The sequence below is a fragment of the Neurospora crassa genome, assembly GCF_000182925.2.
Source record: "Neurospora crassa OR74A unplaced genomic scaffold supercont12.8, whole genome shotgun sequence".
In the NCBI taxonomy this organism is placed as follows: Eukaryota; Fungi; Ascomycota; class Sordariomycetes; order Sordariales; family Sordariaceae; genus Neurospora; species Neurospora crassa.
The window spans coordinates 129799-135670 of NW_011929459.1; the positions used below are offsets into that span (position 1 = coordinate 129799).

Here is a 5872-nt window from a genome sequence, read left to right on the forward strand (position 1 = left end):
AAGATTAACTATTACGAAAGTATTTGCTAAGGATATTTTTATTAATTAGGAATGAAAGTTAAGGGATTGAAGATAATTAGATATTGTTGTAGTTTTAATTATAAATTATATTGATTAGGGATTGGACGGTATTATTTTTTAACTTGTTTAGTACTTTATAATAAATTAAAATATTTAGGCTCTTAGGGGAGTATAATTATAAGGTTGAAATTTAAAGAAATTAACGGAAGGGTACTATTAGGGGTGGAGTTTACGGTTTAATTTAATTTAATATAGGGAAACTTATTAGGTCCAAATACGATGAGGATTAATAGATTGAGAATTCTTTCTTAATTTCGTAGGTAGTAGTATATAGCTATTCTTAGTTAGTAGAGTGATTTGTTTGTTTAATTATAATAATAAACGAGACTTTAATTTACTAAATAGCTTATATTATTTTGGTAATACGCTAATTTTTTAGAGGGATTATTAGTTTAAGCTAATAGAAGTTTGAGGTAATAATAGGTTTATAATACCTTTAAATATTTTGGGCCGTACGTGCGCTATACTAATATAGTTAGCGAGTATTTCTTTAGCCGGAAGGTCCGGGTAATTTTATTAAATTATATTGTATTAGGGATAGAGTATTGCAATTATTACTCTTTAATAAAGAATCCCTAGTAAATGTAAATTATTAGTTTATATTAATTATATCCTTACCCTTTATATACACCGCCTGTTGTTACTACCGATTAAATAGTTTAGTAAAGTTTTTGGACTAGTTTAGGGAGGTTGGTAACGATTACTTAAAGTTGGAAAACTATTTAAATTCGGTTATTTAGAGGAAGTAAAAATTATAATAAAATTTCCGTTAGTAAATTAGTAGAAGGATTATTATAGAGTTATAAAACTCCTATAAATTATTGCGAATTTTACTTATATAGTTACTTCGGCGCTAGCGGTTTAGAAAGGCCTTCGGGCTCTCTTAGATTTTTGGGTTTTTTATTTATAGGAGGCTGCCCGTTAGAGTGCCGAAATTAAATTTTTAATATTTTATATTTTTTTAAATAAATTTTTAAATAAATTAAAACTTTTAATAACGGATTTCTTAGTTCTAATATCGATAAAGAATGTAGTAAAATGTAATAAGTAATATAAATTGTAAAATTTAGTAAATTATTGAATTTTTAAATGTATATTGTGTTTGTTAATATTTTAGCGAGTATATTTATTCGAACGTTATTTTAATTATTAAATTCTATTTGCGTTAGGGATCTGCGGCTATCCGCGGTTTTTTAAAATTAGTAGTGGGCTTACTAGTTATACCGAGCGTAGTAATTTTATATTGCTATAGTTATATAGTGGGTTTTTACTATAAAACCCCCTATTTTTAAAGTTAACCTCGGATTAAGTAGGAATACCCGCTGAATTTAAATATATTAATAAGTAGAGGAAAAGAAATTAATAGGGATTACCCTAATAATAGTGAATAAAGTAATAATAATTTAAATTTAAAATTTAATTTTAGCCCGAATTGTAATTTATAGAAGAAGCTTTTAGTAAGGTACTTTTTGAGTCCTTTAGAACGGAGCGTTATAGAGGGTGAGAGTTTTGTATAATTGGATGTTGATTTAATATAAAGTTCCTTTGATGAGTTGAGTAGTTTGGGAATATTATTTAAAATAGGAGGTAAATTTCTTCTAAAGTTAAATACTAGTTAGAGATTAATAGTATATAAATAAAGTAATTGAAAGATAAAAAATACTTTAAAAAGAGGGTTAAATAATATATAAAATTATTGAAAGGGAAGTGTTTGTAATTAGATTTATACTATTCTAATTATTTAATATTTTTATTGGTATATTTGGGATGGTTTAGGTTAGTATCGGTTTTAGTAGGGGGATAAAGGTCCGGGGAACGTAGCTCCTTTAGGAGTATTATAGCTCTGGGTGTAATACTTTTGTTAGGACTGAGGTTTGTGTATTTATAAGGATATTAGTATAATAGTTATTAATAACCTATTTTGAAATATGGATTAAGGAATTAAGGTTTTACGTAAGTATTTGGGTATAAAATTTGTATATATAATAAAAGTGAATATAAGTGAGAGTTTTAGTATATTATTAATTAATTCTAATATATTTAGATAGATTTAAGTAAGAGTATTAAACTTTAGATTCGAAAGATAATGAATTATATTTAAATAGGGTAAAGCTAGAGGAAATTTTAGTAGAGGTTTGTAACGGTTTTAACGTATAAATTAATTATTAAATTTAAATATAGGGGTGAAAGATTAATTGAATTATTTAGTAGTTAATTACTACCGAAGTTTCCCTTAGGATAGTAATATTATTTTTTAGTTTTATAAGGTAAAACGAATAATTAGGGATTCGGGGGCGCTTTTTAGCCTTTATCTATTTTTAAACTTTAAATATATAAGAAGCCCTTATTATTTAATTAAATATAGGTATTCGAATATATTAATATTAGTAGGTTATTTTTAGTAAGTAGAATTAGCGATACGGAATGAACCGAACGCGGGGTTAAAGTATTGGAGTAGACGTTTATTAGATATTATAAAAAGTGTTAATATATTTTAATAGTAGGACGGTAGTTATAGAAGTTAGAATTTACTAAGGATTATATAATAATTTACTTGCCGAATATATTAGTTTTGAAAATGGATAGCGCTTAAGCGTCTTACCTATACCTTGCCTTTAGAGTAGAAACGATACTTTAAAAAGTAGGCGGTTGTAGAGGTTAGTAACGAAGTTTAGGGCGTAAGTTTGGGTTGAACGGCCTTTAGTATAGATTTTATTAGTAGTAGTAAATATTTTAATAAGAATTTGAAGGACCGAAGTAGGGAAAAGTTCTATATAAATAGCGGTTGGATATAGGTTAATTAATTTTAAATTATAGGGAAGTTCTGTTTTAAAGGGGTATTTGTATTTTGTATAGCGAAAGGGAAGTTGGTTAATATTTTAATATTTGGATGTAGGTTTTGCGCGGTAATATAATTAAATATGGAGACGATGGTGGAGGCTTCGGGTAGAATTTTTTTTTCTTTTTAATAATCTATTACTTTAAAAATAGTTTATTTAGAGATAGGGTTTAATAGTTAGAAGAGTTTAATACTTTTATTAGGTCCGGTACGCTTTTAATATCCTTTGAAAATTTGTAGGAGGGAATAATTCTTATATTAGATTGTACTTATAATTATAGTAGGTCTTTAAAGTAAATAGCTTTTAGTTAATAGAATAATATAAATAAAGGAAGTTAGTAAAATAGATTTATAATTTTAGGAAAAGGATTAGTTCTAAAGGTTAAGTATATCGGGCTTTGGGTAGATGCCCTAAGAGTAGATTACTACTAGCTAGGTAACTGGTTGGTAGCTTTTAGTATCCAGGTATAAAAGTTTTTAGTAGATTTCGGTTGTCCGGTATATATTTAATAATTAATTTAGAATTAGTATAGATAGGGGGAATTTAATTATTTAATTAAAATATAGTATTACAATAGTTAGAAAGTAGTATTAATATAATATGATTTTTATTTAGTATTTTAAATATTAAAGTGAAGAAATTCAATTAAGCGTAGGTAAATAGCGGGAGTAATTATAATTCTCTTAAAGTAGCTAAATACTTCGTTATTTAATTAATAATACGTATAAATAGATTAATAAGATTCTTATTATCCCTATCTATTATTTAGCGAAATTATAATTAAGGGAATAGGTTTAGTAGAATTAGTAGGGAAAGAAGACCCTATTAAATTTAATTCTAATTTAATATTATAAAAAGATATAGGAGGTATAGAATAGGTAGGAGCTTTAGCGCCGGTAAAATACTATTATTCCTATTATTTTTTTACTTATTTAATTAAGCGGGGCTGGATTTTCATCCAACTTCTAATTTTAAGGTCCTTCGTAGGCTGACTCGGATTGAAGATATTATTAGGTAGGGAATTTGGCTGGGGCGGTATATTTATTAAATTATAATATAGGTATTTTAAGGAGGGTTTATAGAGAATAGAAATCTTTAGTAAAATAAAAGGGTAAAAGTCCTTTTGATTTTAATTTTCAATATAAATATAAATTATAAAAGTGTAGTTTATCAATCTTTTAGTCCTTCGAAATTTGAGGCTAGAGGTGCTAGAAAAGTTATTATAAGGATAATTGGCTTATAGCGGCTAAGTATTTATAGCGATATTGCTTTTTGATCCTTTGATATTGGTTCTTCCTATTATATTGAAGTAGAATTTGGTAAGCGTTAGATTGTTTATTTATTAATAGGGAATATAAGTTAGGTTTAGACTATTATAAAATAAGTTAGTTTTACCTTATTAATAATTTTATTATAATAGTAATTGAATTTAGTATAAAAGGAATTGTTTATTTAAATAATTAGTTTTTATAATTGTTCGACCGGGTAGTATTGTAATATTACTATTTATTAGATAATAATTAAACGCCTCTAAGTTAGAATTTATATTAAAATACAATAATACTTTTAATATATTATAAATATATAAAAATAAGCTCCGGCCTTATATTTTAGTAGGCGATTCCTCTATTAGCTTTAAAGTGGCTAGCGGTAATTTATATATTATAATTTTAATATATATTAAATTAAATTTTTTATAGATAATTTAGATATACGAAAGGGTTTTATAAGTAGTAGAATAGTTTTATTATTATAATTTATTAAGGGTAAGCCCTCCTTCATTTAGATTTTTTAGTAGAAAAGTCTGTTTAATAAGTGGGTATTTATTGGGGGGTTCCTTTGAGATTTGGTTATTAGAATCCGAAAGGGCGAAAGTACTTTATTAGAGGGAAAGTATAGGGTAAGTAGGGATAAGAAGGGGATTTAATTAAATTTAGTATTTCTTAAATTTAAACAATATTATTTTAAGGGTACGGGTAAGTTAGGTATAAGGAGTTTACTATATTAGTAGTTAATTTATAGAAGGTTTAGTAGCTATATATAGTATATACCTAGGGAAGTGTCGATTAGTATAATATATATAAGTATAGCCGGGTTGGGCCTTTATAAATTTTAGTAATTATAGTAAGTAAGGTAGGTAAGAGCAACCGATTGAGCGGTGGCGGGGTAGGAGCAATTGGGTAGGCGAATAATTTTTAAGTAAGTTTATAGTTTTAAATAAGTAAATATATTTATAATTGGGTTAGGTATAGTACTAAGTAAGTAAGTATATTCGAATTATATAAGGTAATATAGAAAAGAGAGGGTAGGTAAGTGCGTTCGGGCGGGTTAGGTGTATAAGGTAGGTAAGTGCGTTTAGGTATAGAATTTTTATATAAATAGTAACTATATTAGGAAAGTAAGGGCGAAGGTTTGTATAGGGTAGGTAAGAAGGATTAAGAGGTTTGGGGGGGTTAAAAGGTTGTTTTTTAACTCCTATTAGAAGGGGTTTATTAAAGGAAAGGGTAGGGTAGTAATAGGAGGGGGTAAGTAAGTAAAGAAGCTATATAGTTAAATAAAAGTATTTATAGCTTTTTTATTAGAAAATATAGTAGGGTAAATAGGAAAAGGTTATATAAAATTGTATTTTTATATAAGGTAAAGGTATAAAGGGGGAGGCTATTTTTTTAATTTTTAGGTAGGCGAGGTAGTAGGTAGGCTACTTGGGCTAGGAATAGTTTAATTTTTAGGGGGGGAGCAAAAATTTCTTTTTTCTTTTTCTTTTTTTTTTTTATTTATTTATTTTTTTTCTTTCTTTTTTTTCTCCTCCTTCTTTCTTCTTCCTACTTTTATCCTTTTTATTATTCTTCCTCCTCCCTTTCCTTTCTTCTCTATTTTCCTTCGTTTTAGTTCTTTTTTTCTTTTTTCTTCCTTTTTTTTTTTTCTTTTTAGTTTTTAACCTCTTTTTAGGG

The 5872-nt window shown here is 26.6% G+C and overlaps 3 non-coding genes across 3 annotated transcripts; all 3 read left to right on the forward strand.

Annotated features, from left to right (window-relative positions):
- On the forward strand, positions 1-876 carry NCU15736 (the record flags this gene model as incomplete). Its single annotated transcript, XR_898046.1, has 1 exon — positions 1-876. It is a non-coding gene; the product is annotated as an 18S ribosomal RNA (ribosomal RNA).
- A 191-nt stretch (positions 877-1067) lies between these two features.
- On the forward strand, positions 1068-1221 carry NCU15737. Its single transcript, XR_898047.1, has one exon. It is a non-coding gene; the product is annotated as a 5.8S ribosomal RNA (ribosomal RNA).
- A 25-nt stretch (positions 1222-1246) lies between these two features.
- On the forward strand, positions 1247-4553 carry NCU15738. Its single transcript, XR_898048.1, has one exon. It is a non-coding gene; the product is annotated as a 28S ribosomal RNA (ribosomal RNA).
- Positions 4554-5872: the final 1319 nt, after the last annotated feature.